Here is a 16,360-nt window from a genome sequence, read left to right on the forward strand (position 1 = left end):
TGAGGATTTCAAACGACCGTCGTGAGGGTATCACCACAGCCGCTCATTGTGGGTACGAGTGGCAATCAAAACACTGCATCAAGCGCTAGCATTTCCAGCACCGGTAATCATTAATTCTGCAGTTTTAATCCCTACTTGCATTTTATTTGCCCCAAAAACACACGACCGAGAACACGGCAGGTCCATACAAAGACAGACTTCACGAAAAGGCAAAAAAAGTACAAGGTAAAAATCAAAGGAGTGAAAGGGTTAGACTCATACGAGCATACAGAGTGGACTACAGACGTTTCCGTGCTGCCCAGCTTTCATCACGCACATATTTATAACTATATGGTCCTAAGTGTGAGTGCATACACTCACAAAATGTTTAGTAACTTCAGATCCCTGCAACAAGCCCAGGTCCAGTTTACTTTGGTGATTTGGACTACTCCATTTCACAGCTGTTGTTACATTTTTTTTCTTTACCTCCTGCACAGGCCAATGCAATCTATTTGTCTTTTCAGGTTGTATTATTAGGCAACATTTTCAGATCCAATAGAAATAAAATAAGTGTTTTGTAATTCATTCAATTTATTGTCTTTATTTAAAACTGGCATTATTATTTCCTTCTATTATAGAATCTTACAAGAAAGAGGCAAAATTGTATTCCATTGTGCTTTATTAGCTGCTTTGGTGAAAAACAAATTAACAATGCAACAACAACAACAAAAAAAACATTGCAAAACAACATACTGGAAAACAGTTATTAATCACTTGATTGCTTCAATACAACACTTGGGCACATATATGCAGGACTTTTCGTGGCTGTTTTGATCTCGCTCTCTCTCTTAACCGATCAAATCTGGCTGTGGTAGCAGCTTTAAACTCGGTATGACCCAGGTTGATAGAATCGCATTCCAGCATTTTGTAGGCTGGTTTTCCTACAAAACACAACAAACATTAGCCCGCAAAGCCACAGTGAACAAAGCAGCATAGCGCAACGAATTTAATTCAAATCAATATAAGACTTATTTGTAACCTACATCAACAATTATGTTATGATAAATTACGTAATGACTACAACAGAAATGCGGATTGTGGAAATGCTTGGAGCAGACTGACATGTGAGCTGGAGTGTGCTGGAACGTTATATTTGGTCTTCAAATGGCTGCAATCCAGGCCATCCGTCAGCTCTTTGTTACTTCGGAAACATGGCTTAAACAATTTCTCTTCCACAACGTAATCTGATAAAAACCGTTACGCGTTGGCTTCCCGTGGCTTTCATGCGACCGGCTATTGCAGTTAATAATATAACAGCTTCTTTTTTTTTTTTGCCTGTCCCATTTGGTTCTTTAGCCGTCAGAATTGTTGTCTGAAGACCAACAAGGATACCCAATGGATTTATAATGGATCATCATGGCATTGCCGTATTGGTCCATTTGATCAACCTTTGTTTTTATTATTTATTTTATTTTATTTTCAATTGTTACAGACGGGACAGACATGAGTGAGGGATAGGAAAGGGAGAAAGAAAGAGGAAGGAAAAGAAAAACAGAAGGGGAGAGGGACAGTGAGAAAGGGGGAAAAAAAATCTCCTGGATCACCTGTTGAGAGAAAAAGAATAGAAAACAAGCAAAAAAAAACAAAGCAACATACTAAACACAACACCATCGCATTAATCTAGCTAAGTGTAAACAGCAGTAAATACTAAATATTGAATGTTGTTGTGCAGCACGCAGGACAGACAGCGCACAATGTGCTTTGAAGTAGCAGCCAAGAAAGGTGTGATTTAAGTCCAAGAACAGTGAACACCCGTGTGCACACCTGTGTGGATCAGCGCGCTTGTATTCAAATGGTTTCCACATGTAATGGTCTGCAAGAGGATGTAGAGAGCCATAGCCCTGTCCCCCAGGGCATGAAGCAGGCATGGAGGAGATCCAGGCCCCAGACATCCAGAGGCCCCAGAGTGCGAGAGCCCAAGGAGGACCACCGGAGGGGCATCCGTGCCACCCTCATGGGAAGGGCTGAGGATCCCCAGACGAGGGGTCACCCAGTAGCCACCGAGCAGAAGCTAGAGGGGCCTGCACCGGCATGCCCGCCGGCTCTGCCGGCAGCCAGCTGTGCCCAAGTGGACCGTGCTGCAGGCCCAGAGGCCGGAGGCCCGAGGGCCCCCCACGCCCCGGAAGAGGCCTGACCGAGCAACAGGCGCCAGGCCCTGCCAAGTAGCCACCGGGAGTGAGCTGGTACATACCTGAGCGCCCAGCCCCGGACACCAAGAACCACCAATGCTCCGACCCCTGAGGGCATCAGTCACCGGCAGGGAGTGTGGTGAGGGGAGATAGGCCTCCACACTTTGGAGGGCCTGGGAGTTCCCAGAGAGGTGGAGTCTAAGACCCGACCTGACATATAGACACAGACAAACAGGCACACACAGACACAAACATGCATTCCCACCCTCATGCGCACATATACAAACACTCAGCACTCACCCAACGTAAGGATTGACATAAACGGACATGTACACACTCCCCAAACATACTCTATACCCCGGGTCCAGGTACCCTCGCCCCCAGAGGGGGAAACGGCACCCAGACTCAAGAGATGTTACCCTTCCCCTCGGGGTGGAGGCAAGCAGACCGTCCCAGGCTCCGCAGCAGCAGGGAGGCCAATCGGACAGCCAACATCTCCTCCCAGCCTCCCCGCCCCGATGGCTAGTAGAGAACAGGGGTGTGTGAAGACCCCATACCTCCCTCCTCCCGCTCATGTGTAGTGTTGCTGCGTGTTGCTCTAAAGTGCATTTAAAACAAGGGAGAGCATGGTGCTGCTGCCAGAGAGCAGCAGGTGTTAGCACGGCCCCTCCCGAGAACCCTCAATGTCTACATGGATTTAAAATTGAATATATTAAATATATATATATATAACAGCTTCTCACCATTCTTTGTGTTTCTTTTTATCGCTGTGTGACTGTTTTCATGTGAAAGCCTATGTGCGCCACTTCCGGAGTACTTCCGGTAAGGTCAAAAGGTCAACCTTAAGGTCATCAATCAAATTTTGACACAAGGTGGGTATCTTCTTTTTTTCCCAGGTAACCCCAGATAGATGTATTAATATAAAATAAAACAGAACTTTGACCTTGCAGTGTTAATATGTGTGCACGCCACATTGGCAGGTGTAATTAAAAAAAAATACATTTAATAAAGAAACAATATTGGACAATAAGTAGAATATATTTAAAGTGGTGACTGCAAAGTAAACGAAAGTGAATCAACTGGTGGTGAGGTGTGGAGCTTACCATGTGTGACTTGCCATCATAATAACACATATACACCTATACCAATTTCAAATTCCCAAACCTTTAAAAAGATCTGAGTTTTTCATAGAAGTAATGAACACCAGCATAGGATATATCGCAGTTTTGTTTTTTTAGCCCCAAAAGTTTTGGTGTTGAGTTAAAGTGAATAAAAATGACTCCTCAAACATCAAGTACTTTGCAGGGCTGCACATGCAGTCATCTGCCCAGCTACAATAACAACAACAACCTCCATAAAACAAAGAAGGGATGCTGTGGCTGCTGAAAGCTGAAATATTCAACACCCATCCACACCTCTGACAGAGAGAGAGAGGGCTGAGGACTTGAACTCCTTTTCTCTCTCCCACATCTCTCCTCCTGCTCTGCACCACATACTCACGCATGCCAGTGGGTTGCTAGGCAACTGTAAAATAAAGCAGTCAGCTCTGAAGTCATAGAGAGAGAGAGAGAGACACGGAGAGATAGGAGAGAAAGAGAGTTCACAAGTACTGCAATCCACTACTGTTTTCTTTGGCTGTGTACATGATCCCACCACAGCTCTCAGCACCCATCTGTAGATCTGCGAGGAGGACTTGTGACTTCTGGTTCTCTGACTGACGACCAATCAGGGTTGGCCAGGGGGCGGGCTCAGCAGTTCCCTGGGTTACCCGTGTGATTGACGTCCAGCCTCCTGCAGCGGAGCGCGCGGCAGTGTATCACTGATGCTCCTGCTTCCCCCCGGAGCCTGTGGAGAAATCTGGAAGAGAGGAGAGAAGGAAAGAAAACAGAGCAAGAGAAATGATAATTATCTGAAGTCCTTCACTCTTTCCCTCCTGCTCGCTTTGCTGGAAAGATGAAAGCTGGAGCTCTGGAAGAAGCCGGCTGAAGGGAGAGGAAAGGAAGGATTCTTCAACAAGGGGGAGATTTGTTGGTAAGAGAAGCCGCATGCTACTTTTCTGTGTCTTGGCTTTAGTCAGTCACCTGTCCTTGCCAGCACTGTGAAATATGGGATAGCAGGTAAAGTGGAGGGGGGAGGTCTCTGGATTGTGTGCGCTTGAGGCAGATTTTCCTGCATCCTGCGTGGCTGTACAAGGCTGTTTGGTGTTACTGTATGAAACCTACATCACACATTAAGCCCGTTCTACAGTCTCAGGTATGCAAATGTTTTAGCTGAGTAAGAGCCGCTGGGTCTGAGGCAGGGTGATTCCAAAGATTCTGTATATGTGAGCTCTAGCAGGAGTACAGTTACAGCTGAGGCCAGGAATTTAAGGCTTGTCTACTGTATCTGCATAGGAGGAGGAGTATTAATTACATAACACTTCATCTATACTCTTGTATCAGAGCTGTGCAGCACCATGCTGTCCCATCAGTCCAGAGAAACCTCACTGCTCCCTTCCTTTCTACTGTAACCTAGAAAGACACAAAGGCAGTTTCTAATGGGATAGGCTGATCTTCAAAGGACACTTACACCGAATTATCCATACCTCTTTATCTATATGTATGACTGCATCACCCTGTTTTCAGTTTAAAGCTTTGCTGTGCTTCAGCTGCGCTTCACTGCTGTGCGCAGGCGAATGTTTGATCCTCTCGATGCAATTTAAAGATCATAAAGAGAGACGGGTCATGCGCGAGGTCTGCATTGCTCTTAGCACCTGGGGTCTGTGCCACCAGGACTTCCTAAAACCTCCATTAGGAACCTCGGGCCAGGCGACAGCTGGCTCTCCCCCCTTGCCCCCAGGACTCAGCTCTGCACCATCAGGGACTTGGCTTTCTGCTCGGCTGCTCTAACGTTGCGAGTCCTCTTCCCGACCACCTGAGGACACCTCAAAGGCTTGAATGCTGTTTTGGATCAGGTGTGAAAACTTTCAGCAGGAGGAAGTCTTTATTTATTTATTTTCTTAATTGTCTGCTTTGGGGGGCTTTTTTCCTGAAGTAAAATAACCAAAACCTTCAATTTAGATCCAAAAATGTTAAATATCTGGAGTTTTCTGCAAGGTACAATTGATGTTATTCAAAAACATGATTTTAACATACAAAACTCTGAATCTTGTTATCACTGTGGTGATAATGCTGATATCTGCATGGTGAAATCAAAGTATTTCGTCTATGCTTTGGCATGTGAGTCACAAAGATACACATGCTAAAACAGTTTTATCTAGTGGTATAGCACAAAAAAAAGTCTTAACAATTTAAACAAATCTTACAGATGTACGTGATGAATAGATGAATGGATGAATGACGATATTTTCTATGCCAACCATCTTGATGTGAGATGACTCACGCCACTCATAAAACTCCATCTTGTCTCCTCGCTAATGTTGCAGCCTAACAGATTTTTGAGGTTTGACGTAGGCAACCTTTAACGATACCCTTTACAGTTTGGACCTGATAGTTCTTACAACACTGTAATCTGTTATCTTTGTGACTGCAGGTCTGGTATCGGTCCGCTCGTTGAATTCAGATGCTTGTTGCAGATACAAATCTAAAGAATAAATCTACGGGACGGCAGCTCGTACGGAGGCTGCTTTCTGTGTGCCATCACTGAGGCCTAATCAGATATTCCATAGCATGAGAGTAGCTACAGTTGGAGGTGTTTGGGTCTCTAGAGCTACTGCCTGTCTGCCTGCCTGCGTAGGAGGAACCATCTCTTCTTCACAGCTCTGTCTACCGCAGATATAAAGCTTTGGGATTCGTTTTTGCTTTCTGCTTGTTTTTAGAGCACTGCAGGGAAAGATGACAGGGAGAAAAAGCGAGGGGATAGGGGAGACCGCGAGCCAAATTTCAGCCCACAAATTCACAAGTACTGAGATATTCACCTTAACCCACAGATTCACTGGGATGTCCCTCAGCTGTGGAATTCTTCTAGCGAACTGTAAAGTAACATCGGCATAGTCCTGCGATTGCAGCCTAAAGGCTAACCTCAGAATATCACCTGATCAGTCCTGACTGGTAAAAGCATGGCAGTCGTGTTTTAGCATGCCTGTTGGATAACAGGATGACTGTGTGTCAGTGACACTGCGTAAGTGGCAACAGGAGGTGCAAAACTCTAATTAATGTCAAACTCAGTTGTTGAAAGCTAAAGAAAAAGCTTTTATATAAGAAAACAAGTCTGAAAATTGAACCAGCTTTGCATTCATATCACATAGCTTCGATGATACTAACATTGATGTGTGAAAAATGAGAGGAGGGGCAGTTTCTTGTGCAGCTCTTTACAACCTTGTAATATTTGGATTTGATACAGTGGCTCTCTTCCACTTTCAGCTTTTGGCCTGTCCTCCTCCACTTACCCCGGACCAGTCGCACCAGATGCCTGCTCGTCCCTGAGCCTGCTCTTCTGCAGGTTTCTTCCTGTTAAAACAGAGTTTTTCCTCCCCACCCTTGCCAAGTGCTTGCTCAAAGCGGGTCGTCTGACTGTAAGACTTTTCCTTCCAATATAAAGTGCCTTGAGGTGACTGGTATTGTGATTTAGTGCTATATAAGTAAAATTAGATGGATTTGATGGATTAATGCAGCCAATAAGAATAAATGTCAACTCAAACTGATTTAGGCAGAAGATGGAAAATTATAGTCAGAATGTTGCGGCTTCCCTTCAGTATTTGTTCCATAGTTGCTACATTGGCATACATGCAACCTGCTTCATCTGACAGATCGTCTTTTCTGCATCCAGGTTTTCAGCTTCGAGGTAAGGGAAAGTTTTCAGTTCTAGGAACAGGCATCCTTTTAACTCTGCACAAGTTATACTGCGTTTTCACTCTGTGAGCCCTATCTGCTTTGCGGCATATTTCCCTAAACAAACCACAAGTTCCTTTTTGCCTCCTCTCCTCCTGCCGAGCATGAAGGTGCCATCTGACACACCATTTAATTCCCTTATTTATACAGCTGATATCATATGGGAGAGCGTTGATCTTTTGCTGCTATTGGCACCTTGTCCTTGTGAGGTTACACGTGAATTTGAAACCAGGCAGCAGGACTTCAGGACTAGTGTACTTCTGCCAAACTTACTTTTCTCTAACTCAGGCTGCTTCACCGTTGATGCCGTGTTTTAAAGATGGATGTGTACCGCTACGTATTAATATTTTCCTCCAGTGGGTTAAAATGGAGGCTGTGCTTATTATTGCCATGGTGATTCATAGCATGTGAGCATCATGATGCCTTTCCTTTTAAAATTTCCCTTCACCATGCACACACACACTCAACTGAACTTTTAGATAAACTATTTTCTGAGCCCATGAACTAAATGAAGTCAAACCTGCCTTCTAGAACCGGCCCTTGTTGTTACTGTCTGTATGTATTTATATCCAGATGATTATCCTGTCTGGTTTCAAGGTCACAGAGACTTTCTAAAGGCGATCTGGTCATGATGACACCCCTGTGGTCCAACCTCCATTGTGGGATATTCTTTTTACATCCCACAGTCCGATGGCAATGTCAAAGCTGCGACAGCAGATGTTTGAAGCTTCAGCAGTATAACTGGTTATCTCAGGTTTACATTGTACGTAACCTGCTCAGCTGTGTCCGTATTCTCTGAAGGTGTTTTTCCACATTTGAACAGCTGTACTGAACTGTGCGGTGTTTGATTTTATCTGTGTTTCTCGGGGAAGATGTGTACTGTTGCTCATAAACCTGCTAATTAAGACTTCCAGGGAATGTGGGAAGGTTTGATGCAGATTGAAAGATTGGAAAGATTGTGGACTAGTTCTTCTGAGGTGTAGGGATCTGGGAGATGTAGGATATTCTGCCACTAAGATTTATTAGGTCTGGACACACAGACATGTTACCAAAGGAACTGCACTATGAAGTTTTCACTCCAATGGTGTTGCAGCAATACACTGTGCACAGGAGCAGGCCAGCAAACCCTTTTTTTCCCTTTGTCTGATAAACATCAATTTGACAGATTCAGATTCTCTAAAGAAGGAACTGCAATTTGTAAACAACACAAACCTAAAACAGAGGCACCTAAACCTCATCCGGACACCTATCCAGGATGTTAATCTTCCTTACAAGCTTTTATCTGTTTTTATAGTCGTCTTTTAACTTCTCCCATTTAATGCCACTTGGGTTGAAGCTGAAGGAATTTGCACATTCATATAGTCTCCGTTTTGGGCTGCCTTTTCACAGTTTTTTGTAATGAATGCAAGTAAGGTGTGAGCAAAGCAACAGTAACAATATAAATAACAATGCACCAGTGGCTGAGTTTATGAAATGTCAGAGCTGACCATCCAGCCTAAGCATGCAATATACAAGAGTGAGAGCTTTAAAGTGAGAGGTTTCAGGTTTGTACTAAAGGTAGTATCCAGTGTTTCTAAGCATTGTGGAGAGGGATGCATATAAATGAGATTACCTTAATCTAAAACTGACATTTAAGTGGAAGCTACAAGTCTCTTTCTTGCCTCAAAGGACAGCGGGGGACGCTTCTCCACCAGTTGCTTGAATGCAGTGAAAAAGAGAAAAAGGCATCAGTTATAATGCCTGCGTGTTTATATTCAGATACTAACTCAGTCTCAGAGCCCTGGAATGTAGCAGTTGTGTGGCTTGTAGTCTGTATTTTACTTCTAAATTCCATATATTTCTTTTTGTTTGTTTGTTTGTTTGTTTGTTCGTTTGTTTGTTTGTTTGTTATTTTTGGTGAGATGGGAGCACTAGAATTGCGCATGTTTCTGATCTTCTGGTGCCAGCACCAAGCCTTTGGCATGAACGTGGCTGCAGCCACATTCTGATACCCCCCATCGTGTGACTGCTTAGAGAAACCGGATCATGGGAACATATTCCGTGAAAACCTGAAATGGTTTTTTTTAGAGCAAAACGTAGATTAAATCATCTCAACTGTGGTGATACAGAGCATGATCATTCTCGCTCACAGAAGACACGTATTCATCACAGGATAATGGCTGATTCTATTTCACTGAGCTGCTTTGGTTTCAGGTCAGTGTGACACTGTTATGACTTCATGGGTAACTTAAACGGGACAGATGTATTGTTAATGTGATTGGGAACATCTGTGCTTATGCTACTCTGACAAGTCAACATGACTGCTGTGGAAAATGCCTGTTTTGTTAGGCTGCTATCTATGTTTGAGTCAGAAAAAGAAGTTGCATTTTATAGAAATCATTCAAAGATTTGTCAAATAACTTGTAGTTTGTAGTTTCCAACAGGATTGGCAGAATAAACGCTAAATGGCCTGTGCTGCAATACAACAGCATTTTTCTTTGTATTGTAAAAGAGTTAACAATTAGGGAACTGTCATTTCTTGGTTATAATACTGTATTTCATATTTTTCCCTTTTCTTTGATTGATCCACCTCAGGGTGTATTGATGATGACCACATTTGAAATATAATGTGTCAATAATATGTCAAGGATAATCGGGCAGTTGTTCTTTATGTATGTTACTATAGCACGAGTTTAGTTCCAGACTCTGGCTACCTCATTGCACTTTGAGTCTAATTTTCAGCACATAACAACCGTTGTGGTTCATTTTGACTCACTGAATGACAATAATCTTGTCACTGTGAACTCTTTTGGGGCACGATATCTGATGTCGTGAGCGTCCCAATGCACCACAGTAAATGTGTCCATGAAGTGAAATGTACATTGTTATCCAATTTTTAAACGATACAACACCAGCCCCTGTCCCCTCGATGCCTCTTTTTACTCAAAGGAACTAATTTTCTTGCTGCCATGTCTTGACAGAAAGTAGTCCGTGTGAGACCATAACTCAATCCTAATGTTGCACCCGTCATACTCTGTGCATCATGCACTGTACGTACCACATAGATGCCTCACACTTGTCATTAAGCTTATTGGCTCTCGTAATCCTACCCTGGATTTTACTTCTTTTTTGTTGTTGTTGTTTAAAAGAAAGTATAAATGTGCTTTTTGAGTGAAATGTAAACATAGTGGATAGTAGTCTAAGGAGCTTGGAAAGAAAAGCATCTGGACTTCTTTAAGTTTCCTTGAAGACGTTTCATCCAAGAAGCTTCTTAAGTTTTAAGAGCAACTGGTGGAGATAACCAGATTTCAAGCCCTATGGGAGTGCAGTGCCCCCAAGAGGGTCATGAACCCCCCTATGGATTTTCTACCTAATCACACGAGCCAAGGTGTGAAAGTGGGTGTGGGTCACAATCAGCCGAGGTTTTGGGTGAACCCATTGTGAAGCCTAGCCCCACCCTATCATGTGATTTCCTGAGGTCAAATGGCCCAGGATGTGAGTGGGAGTTAAGGCGTCTGGGAAGGGATCTCAAAACTGTATTATAGATGACAGACAGTTGGTGTCGTAAGCCACCGCCTCTGTTCATCCATCTAACACAGATGGTTAGAAAGAGTAGTGAAAGAAGCCATCGATGTCCACTGTGAACGACCATCTTGGCTCGTGTGATGAGCCAAGATGACCATCTTGGGGACACTCCCATAGGGCTTTAAATCTGGGACTCAATCACCAGTTGCTCTTAGAACTGAAGAAGCTTGTTGGGTGAGAGGTGAAGACTTAGACTACGATGACCTGGATGACTGAGAACCTTCACAGACATAATGGATAGTAATAAACTGGATTTTAAAAATTCCTTTTTTATCCGAGGACCAAAATCGCATATAAATTCAGAACCCATCGTGCTCTTTAAAGCTAATTAATTTCTAGTTTATTAAATAAGAAAAAAAATAAACTCTGTGTGGCCCTGTGCCATATGTTGGTCATGCAGTCCTTTGCTTGGAATATAAGGTACAGTTGCAACTTGGAAAACCACTTAGATTTATTTTTGAAATCCTTCAAAACATCACTTAGTGCTGTTAGACGAAATAAAAACAGCTCCTTCATTTGAAAGTAATAAGCAGAGGCTTTAGCGTAACTGATTCTGCTCCTGCATCTATTAGAGCAGGCATATGTGCTTGTTTTTAGTTTGTGAGGACTGGAAAAATCGGTAAGCATTCAGTGTAGGTACACAAGTCTAATCAGCGTAATAAGAAAAACTCTGCAAACCAATCTACTTAAAGTAGGCCCGGCTACAAGTGAAGCATTCTGACCCACATATATGAAGACAGACGTGCAATCCAGAAAAAGAGAAATGGTGCTAGAAAGAAGGTTTTTCATCTGTCCATAAAATTCAGGCTAAGTGCAGATGAATTGCTTCCTAAGTAGTCTGGTTTAGAAAGATTATGTGTGTGTTTGCGCTCGTCTGTCTGTACAGTTACTGTATAGTTGCATCATTCTCAGCTGGATTACGAAACAGTGAGAAATGAGCAGAGACTGGGAAGAAAGAGAGCGAGAGACAAAGGAGGCGACAGATGAGAGAAGCAAAGCTTGTCAGGTTTCCACAATATTAAACATAAAAAAACGATATTTAATTTTTCTGTCACAAGTTATAAAAACAGCAGAAAGAAAACGCTGGCACAGTTTAAGGAGCCTCGGAGAGGATGACTCATTCAAGTGATGAGCTTTCAACAGTTCCCGTTGCTGAAAAACATGTAAGCGCGTTAATCTGCGGTCAGCAAAAAACAGCCCATAATCGATGTTTCTGATTATCCTGCAGCTTCAGATAAACAGCATCTGTCAGGTGTCATTACTGCGCAGATTAAGGATTCAACACAATCATACGACAGACAATCAGACAGCCTTTTTAATCTTATGACGTGTTTATTTTGCAATTTCAGAAACAAAATCCCCCAGATCCATTTTTTTGATTGAATAAGAGAATAACAGTGACAGTTTCATGAGTATGAAAACCCTGCTTAACTGCAGTCATCCCTTAGGCTTACACAGATTCTTTTTCTCACTCTCTTTTGAGAACATGTCTTCTTGCGTGTCCTCTGCTATATTGAGACCAATTGCCACTGTTATCTCTGCACTAGTCTCCTTGTGGAAATGTGTTATCCACAGTCAAAATGGACTGGTTAACATTCACAGGTGCAGGGAGGATATTTACTTCCATGCCTGTTACAAAAAAATGCCTCACCCCGACCAGAGGTGAAGATAATAACAGTTCACAGACATGTGTGGATCACTAAAAAGAAACCTAGAGCGTTCAAGGTGAGGAGCCCCAGATTGAAATTCAATTAAGCTAAAATACAAAGACATGAGGGAGGCCCAGTGTATGGCGATTGGCACCAAATGTTCAGAGTTCACACAGATTCTCCATGTGCCTGTGTGTGTTTTTCCTCCCACACTTCAAAAACAGGTTCTCAATACTTTCATATTTGATTCTGAACTTGCTTTAGGTGCAGATCTACTCAGGATGTGCCCCAGCTCTTGACCTTTTGGAAAGGCTCCACCCTCAACCCCAAACATCCACACAATACTAATACGTTTAGACTCGTTTCAGCAATATTCCTTTTTTTCTAAGACCAATACTGATATTTAGGGATTTAAAAATATTTTCTGTATGTTCAGTGTTGGGTAAGTTACTTTAAAATAGTAACTTAGTTACATTACTAGTTACTTCTCTCAAAAGTAACTCAGTTACTTCAAGTTACTCGTTACTTTCAAAGTAACTAGTTACTAGGGAAAGTAACTTTGGTTTTACACAGAATTCTCTTGTTAATGTGTTTCTTCCATAACTTTGCCAGTCTTCTAGCTTGCTTACTTGCCACAAGTGCACTGTGCCACCGACCAATAGAAAGGAAAAGATAATGTGCATATTTCCACGAGAGAAATCCCACGCCTGGACCGTCATTGACTGCTGCCATGATTCTAGCCTACGTCACAGCATCATGCGCGCCTTTTACATCCAACACAAAAACTGCAGTCGTGGTGCTTTCGATTGTACACAGAACTCAGAAATTCTGCCTTCTGAATAGGAAGATGTAGGTAACAACAGACTGCAGATGAGCTGCATACAGGGCTGGACTGGGACAGAAAATTGGCCCGGGCATTTTGACTAGAGACCGGCCCACCATTATAGGAAAAATCATAAAGCCTTTGAATGAAAATAAACACTGTTGTGACAGTGATGTACACTGTTTTGATGGTATATATGCATCAATCTATCAATCGTTTGTTGTAAGATTCAGATAATTATTTTTTAAAAGCTAGACATTTTAAATGAGAATAAGAAAGAAAAGTATTTCTTTGTGCCCCCTCTCCCTGTTAATGCCCTACATGCACCCCTGGCAACACTTTGCTAGACCCGCCCCTGCACAGTTACCAGCTGTCAGCTACCTAAAAAAGGATCCTGGGGTTATTTGTCTCTCAGAAACAGTTCATAACTTCCCTTCAACTCATTCATGTCACCTAAAAGGTAAACCTGTTTCTCCATCACCTGTTCAGCTCTGATGATTCAGTAAGGACATCTCCTGGTTTCATCTTCATGTTTCCCTCTCACCAGATAACCAAACCATATCATGACCAGCAGGTTTACAGCTGTGGCTCCAGCAAACATCAGCTGATACTAGAAATTAATATTAAATAAACTCTAACAACAGCTGATCAAGCTTAAACGTGCTGCTGTTGTATAACGCGACATCCGCTGGTTTCCTCTTTCGGCGCAAAGTGAGCGATAAACAAACAAGAGAGCCGATCAGCTGATCATTGATCAGTTTTCATGACTGAAGTAGAAACGGGAGAGGGAGGGGGGAGAATGAAAGAAGAAGAGGCAGCTGTGCAGCAAAGACACAGAATAACTCCAGCTTTGTGCCTTTTTCATTGTAGCTGAATTACGGGACAAACTGTTCCTTTTCACCTCAATAAGAAACGCTTAATATTTTCTCTGAATACCAGACGGGACGGTTGGCAACTCTAATAACTTATGAACAAAATAAAGTTCAACATCATTAACATCATAGCACCCACCCAGCTGTATAGAAACTCCGTCATGCTAGCTAGCACGCAGTACGGAAAAAGTCAGAATAACAAAAATAAACTCCACCTAAACTTGGTTCATATCTGACCCAGAGAGACTGCAGGTCATAACTTCTTACCTGAAGTTCAGTTCACACTTGGACCGTCGGCCGCCTCGGGTCTCTTTTCCTTCTGCCTCCCTTTTCCTTCATCCACCTGCTGCCTCCAACACTTGCTAATGTTACTGAATCTGTGGAAGCTCCGCGATAGCCACCACACGAAGTAACGAGTAACGACCCTATCTAAATCCCAGTAATGAGTAACGCGTTCCTGATTTTGGCATAATAACTAGTTACCGTGCTCGTTACCACAATAATAACGTAGTTACTGTAACGCGTTACTTAATAACGCATTAGTCCCAACACTGTTTATGTTACATATTTAGTTTTGTTATGTTGCTGCCAAGTCATCGATTACTCCTTTGCCTGACTATGCTTGGATCAGCTGTTTGTTGTTGTTTGTAGTGTCACAAACCCATTTGGCAACAGGCGCATTGGAGAGTGCCCTCTGGTGAACAAACTGAGCAACATCCACACTCTTAATGTGGTTGAAGGGTGTTTCTTCGGTCTCTACTTTACTTTTTCATTTCAGTTTTCAGTTTTTATAAATGTGATACTGATATATCAGCTAATAGCTGACATCAGTCGCTATATCACTCGGGCTCTAAATGTATCTTTTAGTTTATTCAGTTTATTATTATTGTCCCCTTTTTAAATTATACAATAAAACAGTGTCCCACTCCTATTCAGAGGGCTCAGATCCCATCCCTGCTCCATACTGACATAGGACCATACCATGTTGTGATTAATTTGCTGCATTGCGCTCCAGGGCAGACATTATACGAAGAGAATTTGGAACAAAGAACTGTTATGTTTACAGCCTTGCAGTTCCTTTGTTTATGGCCTCAGCTGTCACAACAGCAAACAAAGCAGAAGTCCGCCCACAAACAGTTTTTTGGTGGTTGATTACAGAAATAGGAGGGGGAAACTGTTTCTGCCAGACTGCTATGATAAGATTTGGTGCGAGCAAGGTTGCCTCTTCTTCCTTTACTATGTATTCTTTTACAATATCCAAAGTTTGACAAAACTCTAAAGGAAAGTCACAGTGTAAAACATAAAGGTGTATATTTGCAGCTGTAGAGTATGTAACAATAAAAGTCTTGCATCTAAATACATTTAATTATCACCAACAATTAGATACTTAGTACACAAAATCGAAATTTCTCCTTGTTTTAAGTGAAATGCGACATTTATGCGATGTAGCTAAGAAGACTGCAAAGCTACAGGTTTGGGTTTTTTTTACTCTCTGATTATGATCACTGAACTGTTTAGACAATGGAGACAACCACTCAGAGCCAAAGCATTTTAGATAAAGACGTGCCATCAAAATGCTTCACTGACAATCTAAAAATATCGCTGCAGGGGTGGAAATCCACCTGATGCATGATGTATGCGTGTGCCTCTGCATCTAATATCACCTGCCAACAAAAAAACAAACCCACTTACAGCGACTGCAGGTTTAGACACACAGTGTGATTCAAACCGGGTCAAACATGGTAAAACACCGCCTTACTATGTTTTTTCAAACTGCTTTTGCTTTATCTTCCATTGTGATCGTTTTCCTTTGCTGAGCAGTATCGCGCAAGAGTTCTTGCAGGACTGAACAAGAGGAGCACTCCTGTGACAAGCTAATGTGAAGCAAATATAATGATTTGACATGATCACTGCATGGTTTTGCATTCTGACATTAGCTACTTAGCATCTGGATGGATGAGCAACTCAGTGGACAGTCAAACTTTTGACCCGAAAAATGGTCAGATCACTAAACTTCCTCTAGTAGTTGTTGAGATATTTGGTTTTGTCTAATGATGTCTTGTCTTGAGAAGAAGAAAACTCGGAAGGTTAACCAAGGTCACTTTGGGAGGAATATGTCTCCTCTCCTCTCCTCTCCTCTCCTCTCCTCTCCTCAGCTCTGTAGGTTACCATAGCACCCGGGAGAGAAAAAGTCAACCCACACAGAGTCTCCTACCACTCATTCTCTTCCGCTATCTCTCTCTTTCTCTCTTTCACTCTCATCCTAGTGCACCATTGTGTCTTTCAGTTTGCTCCTTCACTCTACCACATGTTTCTCTCTCACAGTCCTACCTGCCTCCCGCTGTTCTGATCTGAAGACCATCATTTTGTTGGATTTGTAGTTGTTTTTTTAAATACTATTTGCTCTACTCTAACGGTAAATTCGGCATTACCTGGGTATTTGCGTGCAGGTTTG

General features: G+C 42.6%; 1 protein-coding gene across 1 annotated transcript in view; it reads left to right on the top strand.

Moving 5' to 3' along the window:
* The first annotated feature begins 3,814 nt into the window (after positions 1-3,814).
* Positions 3,815-16,360, top strand: part of lrrc7 (leucine rich repeat containing 7) — a 149,093-nt gene continuing 136,547 nt past the window's right edge. Inside the window, exon 1 of the mRNA XM_076875655.1 lies at positions 3,815-4,199. The gene's annotated coding sequence lies outside the window, so the exon portion shown is untranslated. The remainder of the gene's footprint in view (positions 4,200-16,360) is intronic.

Source organism: Maylandia zebra, linkage group LG17 (genome assembly GCF_041146795.1).
Source record: "Maylandia zebra isolate NMK-2024a linkage group LG17, Mzebra_GT3a, whole genome shotgun sequence".
NCBI lineage: Eukaryota > Metazoa > Chordata > Actinopteri > Cichliformes > Cichlidae > Maylandia > Maylandia zebra.